The following is an 18,382-nucleotide window of genomic DNA, read 5'->3' on the forward strand; positions in this document are numbered from 1 at the left end:
CGCCGGGATGGAGTATTAAGTTGCTTTACAGGGCGGAAATCTCGACTTTCGGATTAAGGAACGCGGTCCTTCCTATATCGACCTAACAAAAACTTCTTTTTCATACAGCCGGGGTATATATATGTGTAGCGCAGATAGCGTATGCAAATAACATGTTATAGCTCTTCTACTGTTAATGTTTGGGCAGATGCTCTAAAGTATTGAAGGAAATAGAGTATTTCCTTAATCCTGATGAAATATTTAGAGATATTTTGTGACCACCAAAAATTTTTAGTTAAATATGAATTGACAGGGAGCCCATTTTTTCTGACAGAGGTCAAATGTTTTCAATAACAGCTAAATATTGCATCAATTTTAAGTACGGATTACAATAATCTGATTATACAGCATAAGACTATTGGATTTTAGTTACGCCCGGGAATGCAAATGCGAAATGAAAGTTGTCCGCCATTATGTCGTGGAGGTTGGGCGTTTTGTAAGTTATGCGCATGCGTGAGTTTAAGACGAGTTAAAACTGGTAACTAGCAAACGTTTGCAAGTGTGCGATTGGCTGAATTAAAATTTTGGTCACGTCAACATAACTGACATTTTGAAATATAAAAAACTATTTTTATTTCGATGATCTTGAAAATATACGAAAAATTCAGTCGTAAAATTGATTAAAATATAATGTGAAAGATGCTTTGTTGACCCCAAACTGATGTTCCCGACAAATCACAAAGTCTCAAACAACAATATTTAGTAAAGAAAATGTATTAAATTCACTAAGTCTTCGTCCGCACTTCTCGCGTGTCACACCCTCACTAACTCAATTTAAACCCCTTCCCTTAATTAATGTGATATATGATATTGTGCAGTTTGTGCATTGTTAAGTGCCTGCCCTAAAGGTATTTTTAGTGCTTATCTGTTGGTCAGTTCCCGACAAGATGCTTTCGGATAGAAAAACTTTGATTCAAAGGGATGGTAAAAAATCTACGATTTTGAAGCATTTTTAGAGTGTTTTTGAACAGGTAAATGGTTAGATTTTGTATTTTAAAACACTTACAAGTATTTTGTAAGTTTAATTTGTGGATTTATCAACAAACGTATTGACACCTCTTAAATTTATTTGTCAATTTCGTTAAAATTATTTTGATTGGGAAAACATTTATTTTTAAAGGTGAATGTGTTTAAGAAATTGAAATTTCGCTAAAAATTGTAGTAGAATATTTAAAACTATTCGCAGCACAATTAATGAATTATGCTAACAGTATAGTTGAATTTGATAGCTCGAGAGTCGACTTTATATAGTATACTTTATTGTACTTCATATAGTCATTTACTTATACGAATTTAAATTATGGAAATATATGTTTATCCCTTCAGGCGAGGGGTTGCTGCATGCATGTATTTCTAGTATGACTGTGTAGTCGTGTGCTCTCAAAATGAAAGCATGTATAACTACAGTCTAAAAAGCGATATGGCCGATATAGCTATATGGCAGAAAAATGGCGAATTTGTATATATCATATCACTTTTTCACAGTATAGCGAATACTATAATGTTTATACCTATACTATAACGCATTAGTTAGTTGTTTTTGCCAACATGGATCGTGAAATGCATAGTTTTATTATATATACATCTCAGATACGATGCTTAGTTAGAGTTTTAATGTATTTATCACACTTCACACATATTTCTTTACTTATAAATAATCAGGCAATCCCAGAAAGTTCTTCTCCTCTCCTCTGTCAATTGATAATGTTCCAATTAGACAAGTTACTTTTTCAAAATCTCTTGGTACATATATTGATGAAAATATGTCTTGGAAAATTCATATTAGAAAATTGTGCAAAAAAGTTGCCTCAGGTATAGGTGCTCTAAAACGTATAAAGCCTTTTGTTCCTCATTCCACATTCCTCATTTCACAGTGCCTTATTCACTACAGAACTGTTTAGTACTGCAAGCGTTAAGCTTGCCACACTCATCAACGACTGCATATAAGAGATGCAGATTTAATTAGGTCATGTTGCATGTAATTGGTTAAACTGGGTTAGTAAAAACTTCTTTCGATGCCGGCGTGTGGAAACAAGTTCATTACGCTAGTTCAAAGAGCTTAATTCAGGATGACATATGATTATAGATTTCTTGGAGGGCATAAATTACAGCGTTTAGTTTTATTGCAATGCGTTTGTAATTTGTTAATGTGATTTCTATTAGTTTAGATTTATCATAAAGTTTCGAACCTATAGAATTTCGTCATGTAAAGAAAAAATATCGCCTTTAAGGGGCCGGAATGTTGGTTTCAAAACGGAAGGTCATTCAAGTTGTTATTTTGTAAAAGACCTTCTGGCAAAAACAAGTTGTCATTTTCCGTTTCAGTGCAAAGATTTACATCAAATGCGTGAATTTGGTTAGCAAATGCGCAATGCGGTTACCTTGCCTAGCCACGCTATGTCCGTCAAAGTAAAACACTTCGCGGTTTCTATGTTTTGAAAATCTTATACAGTCTTTTGAGTGCTGTCTAAACAAAAGTAAAAGTAAAACAAAAGTTGAATTTTGAATGATTAAACTGTCTTCATGTTTTCCTAAGTATCGTTTAAAAATTAACATCCACTAAACAAAAACAACAAAGTTTATAATTATCATAACCTCGATCACTTTTTCTATTGAATTTGAAATTACATAAACAAAGGCAAAATGATGTCAACATTTTGTTTAGTTCACCTTATGCATGGGTTACTAAACAATAGATAATGATAGGCATTCACATTTAGTCAATTTTTCTAATATTTATTGTTTTATACACTGTATAATATTAATTAAAGCATTTCATTTAAGGTTCCCATATCAACCCTTATTGAGGCACATTTTCAAAAAAGTCACTTGAAAATCTTATAGAAATTTTAACGAACAATATATAACAAGACGCCTACTAGGCGTTATGATCGCGTCGTTCGCAGCGACGTAGCCAGCCCAGCTATGCAAATTTTGTGTCGTAAATGTTCTTAATAATAAAAATGAACAATATACCGAACTATAGTATAGGTCGCATGTTGAAAGCAGGAGAAACATCAACAGCCCATTTCAAAACCGCTCTACCTGTGCGCAGGTTCCCGATTAGGGTGATACGGCCTGCAGCTAGCGACGCTGGGGGTCGACAAAGGTTTTTTGCCTGTTAATGGGCTAACTCATTAGGCATCGGAATGTTTATGAATCTATCCACTCATCTTACCTTCCAAAAACTTCTCTTGGTATGCCAGTCAACAATAACAAACAAATAAAGATTATCCAATCTGTGTTTCGCAGAATGGCAGCCGCCCCTTAAATCTCTTGCTCCGGAAAAACGAACTCGAGTCAAAGAGCTAAGTATAAGGAACAATAATTTTTTCCACGGCCAATTGTTTATTTTAATGTGTCTGTCCACGGGCTATAGCTGTAAACTATACTACAAACCGACTCCCGGAATCCTGCATTAACGCTTTTTTCAAGAACGTACAAATTTCTCGAAATATTTTATACAGTATCAGCCAGGGGCGGATCTAGGATTTTTCGTACCTTAGTCAAAAAGTTTCAGTCAGGTAATTCCGGGGGGGGAAAGCGTCGCATTCGTCAGGGGGGGTGCAGATGCAATGTGACTGTTTCGCAAAATATCAGGGCTCATCAGCATGCCTAGGAAAAGCATGATACTACAAAGATATTGTGTGATTCTGACATGGACAGGCATTTTCCATAAGAGCACATGCTGATTGTTTTTATGCGCCAGCAGTGGCCCAGCACCCGCCTTCAAATCTTTGCACTGGTATAGACATTGGTGAATGTAGTAGCAAATGATGCTTTACATATTGCAAGTAACCATACTTGATTAAATTTACATAAGTAAAGTGCAACCACAAATATGCTAGTTTGATTGAATATTCTGGTGTTTCTTACATTTACAACAAAACAAAATATGAAGATCATCCAAACCTTCCTTTGGAGTTAAGTGTGGTTGATTCATGCAATTAAATAGCAATTTACTTCTTTGTTCCCCACAATCAGGATAATTAATAGGTGAAAGTATTCCTATTTAAAATTGAAGCAATTAAGACCCATCCATTATACAGAGAATTAAAGGATGACCATTTCTTCTCACTGCAATTAATTAAGTATATATATAGCTTCCTGTCTAACCAAGTCATATTTCATACAACCAGTATCTATAAACATCCCTTAGAAACAGACATTGGTAAAAGGTTTATATTGATACTTTGGCTGAAGTATTGATCATGCTCTTCCACAACAGAAGAATAACAAGGGTGCTGAGAATAAAAATGAGCATTAAGGAAGAGCTCTATGGAGGTCAAAATTCTCAATAGCTTCATTAGGCTTTTGTTACCCACTTCTACTAAGGACACAGAGCTATACAAGCAGTTCCCAGTAGTGTCAGATCTAAGAGAGACTAGGACGTGAATGAAACTCTGTTTTATCAGTCAGTCACTTAGGTAAAGATGAATAAATATTAACCTAGTAATTGATAGACTTGATAGCAAAAACATCATGTACCACTTTCATGAACCATTAAGTATGAATAATTGGCAATATGATTATAGAATTATAGTTATATAATAAACTAGTGCTCATCGTTTAAAATGTAATCAGAAAATATGGCCACTTGCAGTTTACTGCTATGTGTTTTAAATAATTATTTTTGAAATTAAAACACAGTTCAGTGCTCTAAGCTTTTAATATCCTAACACATCGGGTTGTACATTTCACAGAAGGTATTAGGTATACACGTAGTTCACATGGTAGTGATAATATATCATTACACTCCTCGATTCCTCTTGAAGCGTATGCATACGCCGCAGTTATATGCAAATTAAAGCGAAATCCTATGTAAATTTTAACGTGCAACGTGTAAATCTCAACTTTATAGCTTGTGCAGCTTAACAGTTCTAACACAAATCACACGATCACCAATAAACAAATGCACGAAATCTTTGTAAAATTTTGTTATGTTTACCTTAAGGCCGTACAAAACTTCTTTGTTGTCTTCCGAACAGACATCGGGATGTACGATTCCGCAGCAAAATTTCTCGTGAGGCTGCAAAAGCTGGTGTTTTTCAGTTCGTTTAAAAATTGCTCAGTTGAACGCTTTGCTGCGGCGTCTATTCGCTTCTTCAGATCGGCTCGATAGTTTTAAGATATTGCCGATCGTCTTTCTCCAAAGCACATCTCACGGCTTTGTAAATATCTGACATGATTAATAAATAGTTTTGATAATAAAATTTTTCTTTTGAGTTTAATAATCGTTCGAGTTTTCGTTGCTGTCAAAACTACAATGACGTCATCAGAAAGGCCAAGGAACCTTGCTGTTTGCACGCTCTCAGGTCAAGGTCAGATCACACTGATCGATCAGAAAAATACAACCAATGAGAATTCAGATAGATTTTGAATTAGCCAATTGAATAGCCCGATTCGAGCCCCTGATCGCTTCACCGATCAGAACTCCCCACAGATCGCGCAAAAAGAGGGACAGCCAATCAGATGACAGGGATTTGATGACGAAGCGAGCAAAATTCATGCATAAGACCGCTTTTCTGCGCGCTCGTGCTTGAAGGCCTGGTCACGGAACTCTTTTAACAACTGGACTGCCAAACATCACGAGTGCCTGATCAGCCCAATACACTGCACGTGTTAAGCAACTGGACTGCTATTTCATTCAAACACTTTTCTTGGCAATTTTTGCCTTAGTCGCGTGATCGCTCTGATCACCCCTAGATCCGCCCCTGGTATCAGCTAACCAATTCGCGGTAAAAAATTAAGTCGTAGGTTTGTTAACACGGCAATGTTGAAGTCGTAGGTTGTGTTAACACGGCAATGCGGCAATATTGAAAGCCAGTCGATTTTTGGTTGCCGAACGACCCTGTACGTATATAACTACGTATCGACCATGTTTCAACCTTGAAACAACGTTGACAAGCGACATTGATTCGACGTCGTGGAAATGACCTTGACGTGGAAACAACGTCGATTTCCCGCTGATCGACGTCGCGACAAAAGTTCAACCAAAATTCCACGTCGAAACGAAGTCGTGTGCTCACTTGGTACCCATATAGGCATGCAGGAAACGGCGGATATCGCCTGTCAAAAAAGGCCAATTGTCTACACAAGTGTAGTGTCTGTTATTTGGCTTACACAATCGGCAATGTACGTCGCCACATCTTCCTTCTTAATGTTGAGACAACATCTATATAATTTGTCGATGGTTGACGTGATTTTGGTCTCCACTGTAGTTTTGCCAACTCCGAAGTTCGCGATTTCCTCGTAAGCGAAATCGCCAAAATTTGCCGCTAGATCTTTCCAGTTTGGCCTACCTTCAGGAGTGAGCAGCTCCACGAGTTTCATAAGAAAAGAAGAGGTTTGATTTTGCAGGAGCTGACCTGTAAACAGTACTTTATAACAGTATTCAATGTTTTGTTCGGGGTGCATTGAATTTCAATCAAAAAATTGAATCACACGGGCAGAGGCGTAGCCAGGATTTTGGGGAAGGGGGGCCAGCAAGAACATTGGCGGGGCCAGGCCGCCAGTGTCAATCGAGACAAGGTTTGTGCAAAACATTCTGTGCAGGATACTATGGCAATAATGATGAAAATGACATGCAGCCGGAAGTTTTAAAATATTGACGCCCTTACAACGATTCGCTTACGCCCCTACCCAAGAAAGATGTTTAGCTTAAACGGTGAACTGATAAGAGACTTGAATGTTCAATTTCCAAAAGAACTGCATGCATAATAATTGCAAATGAATTGCATATGATGTGTGTTCAGCTTAGATGGGAACGTATTTGATCTCTGGCTTCGAAAAACCGGCCCCAGACTAACAATCTTATCTATGAAACTTATTCATAAACTATCCCTGTGTGCAGCGATTACTTTACCTGTATGTAATTGCTTGTATCGTCGTTGCCCTGGCGGGAGCGCCCAGTAATCCTTCTCCCTGACATTGCAGATAATTTTTTTTCGTACACCAGTAGACGATAAAACCCACCGGAAGAAAAAAGAATATCAGTACCACCGCCGTGACAATGAGCAGTGTTAGGTTTGTGGATGAGCAACTGCTTTCATTTTTTTCTCCTGGTAAAATATTTGCAAACAATGTGTTGAAGACTTCAATTTGATTACGAAATCGCGATACATAATTGCATTTCCAATTCCATTTATCAGATATGACTCACTATCATTCCAACAAGTATCATACATGATTTATGAATGCTGAAAACTTACCTCTGTAATAAATAAGTCAAAGAGCGGGATATTCTTTTATGAGCCCTATATCAGAATAAATTGAATTATTATGTTTAAGAAGTCAATCCTGATTATTAAATAATATCATAGGAATTCATAGGAATGATAGACTGTATTTTTGGTAGCATTGCCTACAACCAGATGCAGTTACTTATTACCAACTACTCAACTATACTGACACTTTAGTTCGACAGGATCATTTTCAAAATACAACTGACCACACAAAATACAAAATCTGGGATTAAAAAGTAGACAGAAACCAAGTTTGCTAAACACAGATCATCATAAGAACTCCACGTACAACAACAAGGGTATCACTTACTGTTCCACCACAATTGAGTCAGCAAGGAAGCAATATTTATATCATCGATGAAATCTTTTGTTTTTCCTCCATGATACATTGTATGCACTTTCATTGTCTTATATAGTAAGGTTAGTGTAAATTGGGGATTGATACAATTATCAATCAGTCTATATTATCTATGATTAATTATTCTTCTCTATTTTAAGTTTTCAAAAGAGTATGTTGCGCGTAGACCATTAGGTATTAATTTCAAAGACTTACATGTACGTAAAAACGAGATATGATTGTAGTGGCGGGTAATTTTCTTCGCAATACGATATGATGAAGGTGTTGTGGTTGCCATGCCTGGTTTTAATTACCTTGAAGTCTTGTTTTCAAAGGAGAACCTGAAGGGAATATATTTTACAGTTTTACTTTTCCATCCATTTTTCCCCGAGCCGGCGCGAAGCGCCGTGCGAGGGTACTAATTTCGCCCGGAGATTAGGATTACACCCGGAACCCGTGAGAACATAGCGAAATGAAAGTGGACGGTCAACGGTGGACGTTCGACCTTTTTGCCAGTTATGCGCGTGCGCTGAAATTAAACGAGAGAAGACTTGGTAATCAATAACTTTCTGATTGGCTAAGACAAGAAGGCTAAAATTAAACGACTGAAGACTGGTTTTTAGTGAGTGGGAAGATTTTACACTTCATAATTTCTCACCCGGCCACATTTATTAAAAAGTCATTCTTTTCAGTTTAAACACAACTAAATATGCTAAAATGTATTTCACTATAAATCTGAATGTGTTATGTGATCGACGACATTATCATTTCATTATAAACTCCGTTTTTATAATGACAAAAAGAAAATCAAATAAATATATTCGCGTGCAAAAACCAGTCGAGACGTAACAAAACTTCGGAAGTTGTACGAGACGTCTGATGTTATATTTCAATGAAAAGTAATAATTAAAATAATTTACCATAATACTGATTATAGATGAATAACTTAACTTCAAAAAATGCTAAGAATCTTGTCGTATTTTTGCCCTTTTTTCCCAAAAATATGAGGGTAAACTAAACTTTATAAACCAAAATATACGGCCGTAACAAGTTGCTATGGCTACAGTGCTTCCACTTCCAAAAAAACATTTCCATACTTCTTTTCTCACATACCACGACATAACTATCATGTTAAATAATCATCCCTATTCTTAATTTCGTTTAACTGAGGCGAGGGGTTGCTGCATGCATGTATTTCTAGTAAGCCAGTAAAATGGCAATGATTAGAAGCTCGAATGAAAAGTAAGTTGATATCTTGAGGCAAAATACGTTTAACGCATGCAGTCTGTAATATTTCAATGTCCTCAGCAATTCGATATTTCCACCGTAATAAGGCGTAATTAGAGCTTGATATTAGATTTTTACCCTAAATATTTAAGAAAGGACTTTTTCATTGATAAGTATACGTAAGACGGGATTTCTACGTGACAAGCAATGATTGTCAGTGAGCTTTTTGAATATACAGATACAAACGTAAAAGATTTTAATAGTATAAAAAGAAGTATACAATATGATTTGTTAAGAAACAATTTATTAATGACGACACAATACATGAAAAACAAGTCACAAACTCAGCAAATTTGCCATCCTGGATTTCAAATTTACAGAGAAATTGCAAGGCTGGCTAACTTTTGGTATCAATGGTCTCATGAAATCACCACCTTGTCTCTCTTTTTTAATTCTTGAACTTCGTTTATTGGGGATGATACCTCCTCCTCTCTTGTCTTTTTTTTTCTTGAATTCTCTTGCTCCTTCTTACGGGGTATTTTACCATTTTTAATCCCAGTTGTCTTTCTTCTGTAAAATAATTTCATCTTTGACAATTTTTTTCCGAACTTCTATGACCGAACCTTCCTTTATTGCTTTTTCTACCTCTCTCGAAAATTTCTCAGGAAACGGCAACGATGAGCTCCTTTCCGGGGTATTTGGTGTTTATTCCTAGCTCTCCAATATATCGACTACCACCACTAACATTTATTATAAAGATATAGTAAGAAAAATTTCACATTATTAATAATACCGGACAGAACAAAAGGCATGCCCAACAGAACAATTTTTCTAAAATTAAGCTGCCACAAAGCCAATCCTTTTTGGAGTACCACTCCTTCATGAATGACATCCCCTTATTTTTAATATTTAAATTTGGTCGTTCCTTGACAATAACATTTTGTTCGACAGTTGGTCGAACAGAAAAAGATGTTTAACAACAAAGCATTTACAATATCGGATACACATGATAGAACAGAAAGTACTTATAGGCCGAATCATGTCACCCGGATTTTTCCTTTCTTTTCTTTTCATTTCCGATTCCAGAAAGGTTGGAATTTGATTTAAGTAAGACAAGCTTTATCATACGTTATCCCATATATTTCGACCGGAGTTTGTGACGAATAATAAAAAAAACTTTCAAAAAACGTTTCAAAAATGTTTAATATTTATTTGTTTTACACCTTTTCATTTGACGAACGTGATGTTAGCCTATGGAGCAAGACATTTCACAAAAAATAGCTTTTTTAGTAATACTCCGGAAATAAATTTTAATGGTTTATTAATTTTAATATTTTGCCAATACATTGATTGAACTTATCCATAAAAAATTTTCGTTTTTTATAAAAAATCTAACCGTTCCTTGGAACGACACTTTCCATAATAGTATACTTGTGCAAATGTGGATTCTTTTATGCGGGATTCGTAAATTTAAATACAAAGGCTTTGACTGGGTTCTTTTCCATTTCAAAATAGGAAATTAACACTTTACTTACGTGCGTATTTGAAAGATACTTATTTCAACAGTCTTTGAAAACATTTTGAATTGAAATTATTGAAGTGATCGTGTCTTCAGAGAAACAATCAAGAATCCTAAAATATTTACTGCATTAGAACTAAAAATTCTTGTTGTGTTCAGTTCGATCTTTGCCTGAATGTCTATTATCAATTTAAACTTTATGTTGCTTACCTTTCACGATGTATGTTGTGTACTTTTTTTCTCCTCCTACATGTACGTGATGTGCGTCCTTGTGTATTTTCGAAATTTATGTTTTGATAACTAATATTTCTATTGTATTGTGTGTCCGTTCTTCTGTTCGCGTTTTCAATTAGGTGACTTGTTCGTGTATACGTGCTTATTATTATTAAAAACTCCTTAACTCTTCCTCTTTTGTGCTGCAAAAAGTGTGTTCTCGGCGAAAAAACTTATTTAGTTTTGTCCGTGAAGAGGCAAAATGATTTCAACCTGAATTCCACTGGAGAACATACTCGATTCTTCCTGGTCCAGCTACAACGCCTCATAATGGCACTGGGGTGTATAACAGAAAAATCTCTTGTAAATATTTTCTGGAAAGAAAAAGTATACGGATTGGAAAGACGTATACGGATTGAAAAGAGTTCATTAGTGACACCAAAAAGATTTTGCGAACATCGTGTATCAAGAACACAATTTTATATTTGGAACTCTAAGTTGTATAACCTCCAATACAACCACTGGACTAACTGGACATTCTTTCTGAGGATAGAGTTCAAGTGGTTTTCTGTCTCTTGAACTTCAGTAAAAGAAGTATTTCCACCTTTATCTTAGGAATCTCCCCTAATCGATCACCATTGTAAACCGAATATCGCTTCCCCAGTTTACTCCTTGTGGTAAATGTTACCGATGGTTACTCTGGGATTTTAGAGGAACGTTTCACCTACGCATTCAACCCCTCATCTATAGTTCATAAGAACTCAGAATATCTCAACCCATGTAAGAAATACCTCCACCACCTTGCCAAACCTACACCCGTGCTTAAACTAGCGCTTCTATAATCAACATGAACCACCATCAACAACTATACCAACTCAGTCTATCATTGATCGACCGCGATGAAAGATACTATGTATAACTGAACATAAGTTCAGATTTTGCATATATTATTCAGTATACAGTCACAATTCCAACAACAACAACACACAGGAATGGGTCATCTTATAAAACAATATACTGTACCTCGAGTCAGCTAAAACAACTATTTTACAGAAAAAGTTGCTGTCAAGAAAACGCGAAGGTGGAAAATATAGATTTCGAATGTGTTAATGCAATACCCAACTTGTTTGAAATGAATAATACTCCTTATGGACGTCAATTATAAACAAAGAACTACGGAGATCCTTACTGGTGATGATCCCCACAGTACATGGATGACATTTTTGAAAAATATGGAACAAATTACTATGCAGGGCTAGACGCTCGTCAATTTTAAAGAAGCCAAGCTGGGGCCGGATATGTATCCACACTTTGCACACATCAACTTGTACTAGGAATTGAGCAATGTTCAGGTTATCTCAGAAAGTGCTTCCTCTGTTTCATGGTGTTTGGCCTCAAGTCACACTGAAGAACGTGTCCCTAGCTCTAATTATAGCTTGGGAAGTTCTTGTAATTTTGTTAACCTTATGCTTCACTTTGAGCAATTATAAGGTGGTGTGGCGTCCCACATTTAGTGGGTGATTCATGTCAAATATGAGGCTCCTGGCTCATTATTATTTGTTTTTCTTTACATCTTTTGTTTGCTTCCAAATTCTCTTCAGTTCCTTCATTCATTAATTTCTTTAAGAGCGAAATTCAAATCCTGATATGATAAAATATGAATCATCTGAATCTCGTTCACTTCACCTTGCCGGAAAGAATCCACATTTGTAAAGTTTGATACAACAGGAACGGGTGCATTGATTAATTAAATGACAATATAATTTTGTCTCCCGTTTGCGTATTTCACGACAAAATCATTAAAATAACAATGAAATTAAAAAGCGGAAACATAGTTACAAACAGATATTTTTGTTGAATGTTTTGCTATACATACTACGTACACGATATCTAAATTGACTTGAAGATCACGAGGTATTTCTAGGTCTTTATGCCCGGTGTCACAGCGGATTTGGACCCCCCGCGGATATGGACCCCCGGTCCATATCCGCTAGCGGATTTGGACCCCCCGGTCCATATCCGCTAGCGGATACGTACCCCCTCCGCGCGGATTCGGACCCCCAATATTTAGATAAAATTATAAGCCGCTCGTTTCAAACATCTCGCTTTTCATGGGCCTGGCTATTGTTTTTGCCACCATAAAACAAGGCGCCGTCTTTCAAAACAAAAACTTTTCGGCTTTCTTTCTAAGATTTTTTTTATCTTTTCCAGCACTACTAGGATAGCTACCATCACAAAGATAATTAAAAATTTCATAGTAACAATTCTTTTCAGTCATCGCAAAGTGTGCCACTTATAAGACCAACCGCAAAATATTTAGTATTTACTGTCCTTCTATCACCAAGATACAACGCACGTGCTGGTTCATATGGTTGTAAATTTATTATCGAAATTAAGATACCTAATAGCATCAATTAACTGTCTTGGAGTTTCCTTGCCTTCTTCTTATTCTCTTGTAGTTTTCCATGGCAAAAGCGTCAGTCGTTTTTTGCCAGGAAAATCCTCCTGCTTCAAATTTCTCATCCAGGCCTCTATATAACCTTCCGATTTTGCATTTTTGGATTCAATATTTAACCATTTTTGGTCATTTTTAGTTTCAAACGAATCTGGATTTCCTTTCATCTTGTACCTATCTAGCGATCCTAACAAAACTCCAGACCACAACGGCATTCACCAACGTATGATCTTATGAATTTAAAAAACTCAGGGCACCAGCTTCTATTCAACGCTGCATCTACGTTTTTAGTGTTGTCCATAACGATCTGTCCGATAATTGGATTTAACAGATTTTCAAAGTGACTGTCAAAAGAATTCTCTGATATAGTTAACGCTGTTTCCCAGGCGTCATCCGTTGAAGTTGTATCTACATGATTCTCGACGTTTTCCACGATGTCGTCTATTGTCTTCGAACCCATCTTTTGTACTCTTCCGACAATCCTATCGTACGATATTTGGACCTGATCATCAAGGAACCTATTCATTAGGCAAACACATATATCTACTAAAATCATATCGAATTCATCCAAAGTTGTAGAATTCACAAGAAGGGACATGCAATACATGTTGAAACGATACCAAACTTTTTCGCGGCGATCAACATTGCTTTCTCTATTCCGCCTTTGACGCCCTATGGCACTCAAATTTTTATGAACGATATGCATGAAATGACTACACCCGACATGTGGTATCCTAAGGACGAAGTCGCCTTCTGCACCATTTTTATGTAGCAACCGATATGCTCTATTTAGGAACATCACCAACGATTCGTTATTAAATTCTCTAAGAATTGCTAAGATTCGCTGTCATCTGCTTGAGGTGGGTGGTATACTACACAAACAATAATACATGAAATTCCTCTGGGAAGCCGGTAAGGTCTCAGTTTAATCCACAAACACTCATGGTTAGGACAATCTAGGTTTGGAAGGGTCACGAAGGGTATTGAAGATTTGACAAATACGCAAACTCCTCCGCCCCGTTTCTCAACACAGTCATTTCGAACTAAAGCATAACCCTAAATGTGTACACAGCTGTCAGGAACATTTGAATTTAGCCAAGTCTCAGTTATTCCAGCCAGATCTACCTCGTTTGTTTTTAAAACGACATCCAATTCATCAATTTTATTAGATATAGCCCTCACATTTGATAGGAAGAGTTTTGGTAGTTGGGTGTCTCTAATTGGGGCAGGTTTACTTAAATGTTTCCTAATTGTAGCTATTTTTATCAAATTTTGTAAGTGCCTTCTCTCTTCTTAACTTTTAAAATTGTTTTGCAGTTGGTAATTCGAATACTCGTCGACGTCGGCTGTTGATTTAGCTTCTTTCAAACTGTTTATTTGAATAATAATGCTATCCATTTGATTAAGTATATTATCGACCCCTGACTTCATTTTACTAATTTCTTGGGAATTCTTTTCAATCCTTTTTTCATGATTCGATTCAGCGATTGCTATATCGAGTTTGGTTCCTTCTAGATCGGCGGATAGCTCGTTACAACGGCAAGAGGACTCCGAAGCACTTGAACGCGTGGCGCTATTTAGTTCAACGACACTTGGATTACCCAAAGGCGATATCAACCTTTGCTCAATCACATGGTTGTTAGCTTCAAGAAGAAGTGTTTTCTTCTTACACCACCAAGTCATGATTGGGACATCATCACACCAGAGTACTTTTCTTCATTCTCCGCCAGGCGATGTCTACACGCCGTCAATTTTCAAATATTCGCGTTCCTTCGCCAACTGCGGTATAAATGCTTCCTTCTTAAAGCCGTATTTCTGAGGCCACATTTTGTCAAGATGATACCCCAGTACCCTTGCGGTCTTCTCCAGCCCTCTCCTATTTCTCTTCCTTAGCCATAGATAGCATTACCTCGATCACATTTTCGAACGATACAAAACCAGGGGAACGTTTCTTACGTCGTACCATCTTCACAGCGGATGAATAGATTAAATATTTACATTGTGAATGATATAAAGTTAAAGTAGAAATATGATCAGGGGTGGATCCAAGTGCACAAATTTGCATTACAAAACAAACAAAGATTTAACAAAGTGGTTATTTTTAGCAGTTTTCTTGTGTTTAGTGCTGGATTCGGGGAATATGATATATGCATGCGAGGTGAGGATGTGCGGAACATTGTGGTAGAGGATGTGCGGAACATTGTGGTAGAGGATGTGCCTTTATGACCCTATGGCTATGGTGATGTTGAAAGAAGAAAGAAGCTTCCACAAAAAAATTAGGTAGGCCTTCATTGAAGGCTTCAATAGACAATGAAGTGTTAAAGGAAATTTTTGACCATGTACTTAACATTCACTCAACTTATAGATTACTGATAGCACACCTTCAAGCAATATGTCCAGACACAAGTCCACCAGATGTAAAATATTTTGATAATGCCACAAAGTTTGAACCAAGACAACTTGATGGAAGCTCATGTGGTGTTTTTGTATGCATGGTAAGTGAAAAACAGAATTGATATAAATTATTAATATATTGTAGTTATGTTTTCCCATTGCTTCAATTAATGTCTAAGGGCATATTTTGTTTTAGGTAGCTGATTATATGGTCAATGGTTTGGAAGGTAATCATATTCATATTGAAGTACAATTTCTAGTAACCACATTATAAACCACAAAATATCCTGCTGTATTTTAATATGCATTTGCATTTTTTACCTAAAGGAAGACATACCATGTTTAAGGAAATACATGGCTGTTCGCCTAGCAAATCCTGAAAAGTACTCCAAATACCAATAAGGTATGTTAATGAATGTCACTTAAAATCTATTGTTGACAGAATGGAATTGTTGAGAACTATTCTCATTAAACTAAATTTTTGGTGGCAAGTACAAGACAATTCATTAACCAATACCAAATGCTTTCAGGAAACAAAGTGAACATCACAACAAGGATGACCATGGCACATACACACTTAAAGCAAAGGTTACAAATATTTTGTCTCTATCAGATGATGGCTTGGAGCAGGTCTTTAAAGAAGTGTTAAAGAAAGGTGATAAAGGATTTTTAACAATTAGCTTGGTTTGTAAGCGATTTAGAGTCTTAGACAGATATAGTGGCTGCAGGGCGTGGTGGCTGGGGGGGCCGGGGGGGCCGCGGCCCCCCTGTGAAGCTCTTGAGAAGGGGCCCAAATGCAAACGACATATCAACCTGATGAATTTCGAGCAGACATGAAGGAAGCTATACAAAGTGAGCTGCACCAATTTTTCAAATCAACTGACTTTAAGACGATTCTATCTGAAGCAGTAAATACTCTCATCGAACAGTCCGTCCAACAAGCTACATTTCCTCTTCTAAAGCGAATTGAAGCGCTGGAGACAGAGTTAACAAATGTCACGATAAAAGCGAATGAAAATGAGCAATACTCAAGAAAATATAACCTACGAATTATAGGGTTGGACGAAACCGATGGTGAAGATTGCGTTAAAGAGGTGGTTCAGTTTTGAGGAAAAGCTGCATCTAAACATCAGTAACGAGGAAATTGATCGCGCACATCGTCTTGGCCCAAAGATCTCAACCCGGTCAAGAACGCTAATTGTCAAATTTAAATCATACAGTACAAAGGCCGCAATTTGTAAACGACGAAAAGATCTGAAAGGCACACAGTTTTATCTAAATGAAGACCTGACCAAGTACAACGTCAGTTTGTTCAAATACGCTCGTGAACATAACACTTATATTAAATTTGTTAATGGTCATATTAATGCCGTATGTCCTGAGGCGAAACATTGGAACGGGGTCTCTAGATTATGACCACTTAAGATTTTACTCAGTGAGATCAAAATAAATTTTTAAATACGTTTTTTAATTGGAGAACTCGGTGGAATGGCATATAGTACGAGACAATTGTGTTTTAAAATTTGTCTTCCTGTGTCTGTATTTCTCACATTGCAACCATTTATTTCATCCGTACATGAAAGGACCATTCGTATATTTTGGTCTATCCCAATCTTTCTTCTATAGAGCTTTAGTAAATACAGCGAATATTTGATCTGAAAACAGTTGCTTCAACTGGCTTATTGTACCTTGGATGAAGAAAAAAATCTTCTATACTTGCAGTATTTCGTCATGAAATCTAAAATGGTTATAAAATGTCATAAACTATGGCTATATTCCGCAATTCATATGCGATCTAATACACAGAAGCATTTTTTAATGGTCAAATTAATGCCGTATGTCCTCAGGCGAAATATTGAAACGGGACCTTTCGATTATGACCACTTAAGATTTTATTCAGAGAGACATGAATAAATTTCGACATACGTTTTTTTAATGGGAGAACTCGGTGGATTTTCATATTGGCCGAGACAATCGTGTTTTAAATTTGTCTTCATTTGGCTAGATTTCTCACATTGGAACCAAATATTTCATCTCCAAATGAAAGGACCATTCGTACGTTTTGCATGGTCTATCGCTAATCTTCGTTGTAAGTAGCTTCCCAGTGAGCACACGACGTCGTTTCGACGTTGATTTATGGTTGAATTTTGGTCGCGACGTCGATCAACCCAATATCGACTTCGTTTCGACGTGGATTCACGACGTCATATCGACGTCGCAAACTGACGTTGTTTCAACGTTGTTTCGACGTCAGGTAAAACTAGATTTTGCTGCGTTTGCCGCATTTAAATTGTATATGAATTCACAACAATATTGGGAAAGTGTTGTGAACATCATATATGCAGTGTAATGATGTGTTTTTGTCGGGTCGTTAAAGCGTCGATATATCAACCTATTCTCGACGTCGTTTTCGCGACGTTTATTCAACGTTGTTTCGACGTTATATAAAAACATTACAGGACCAGCTTGCAAAGACTCGCAATGGTAATAATGTCATTCCTGATAGATAGTTAGGACGAAGGTTGCGATTTTAAGAAGTGTTGAAAATTAATTTCTATGTACACACTATTTAAAACCATTATTAAATACCTCGGGCCTCCCCGGAGCAACATCGGTCATGCATCGTTGGTAGAGTGCACGCAGTGCATTTCGGGAAAGTCGAATTGAGCGCGTCCATTTGAAAATTGAAACATGTTGTCGCGAACGGAATATGAAACATTGTAGCTGTATATTTCGGGATATTTTCACAGGATTTTCTCAGTTTAATGGTTGGATATCTTCCGCATAAATCCAAGAAAGCAGTAAAGGTTAGTGAGAGTCAGTTTTACAGTGTGTATTGCCATGACAAAGGCCATGAATCGCGAGATATGAATACGCGATCGTGACATCGTGATTATATTTTGAAATTTAAACGTTTAAAACATTGCCCAAACTCTTTGATTCTCTTTTAAAAA

At 36.7% G+C, this 18,382-nt stretch overlaps 1 long non-coding RNA gene across 3 annotated transcripts; it reads left to right on the plus strand.

Annotated features, from left to right (window-relative positions):
- The first annotated feature begins 13,291 nt into the window (after window positions 1-13,291).
- On the plus strand, window positions 13,292-16,508 carry LOC114542569. 3 transcript variants are annotated; one of them, XR_003689682.1, is made up of 5 exons: window positions 13,292-15,314; window positions 15,400-15,529; window positions 15,625-15,655; window positions 15,756-15,831; window positions 15,959-16,508. It is a non-coding gene; the product is annotated as an uncharacterized LOC114542569 (long non-coding RNA). The 3 variants fall into 3 exon arrangements; XR_003689683.1 differs by having other exon boundaries at window positions 13,292-14,818; window positions 15,158-15,314; window positions 15,756-16,508; XR_003689681.1 differs by having other exon boundaries at window positions 15,756-16,508.
- Window positions 16,509-18,382: the final 1,874 nt, after the last annotated feature.

This window comes from Dendronephthya gigantea, unplaced genomic scaffold (genome assembly GCF_004324835.1).
Source record: "Dendronephthya gigantea isolate DGI-Jeju-01 unplaced genomic scaffold, DenGig_1.0 000366F, whole genome shotgun sequence".
In the NCBI taxonomy this organism is placed as follows: domain Eukaryota; kingdom Metazoa; phylum Cnidaria; class Anthozoa; order Malacalcyonacea; family Nephtheidae; genus Dendronephthya; species Dendronephthya gigantea.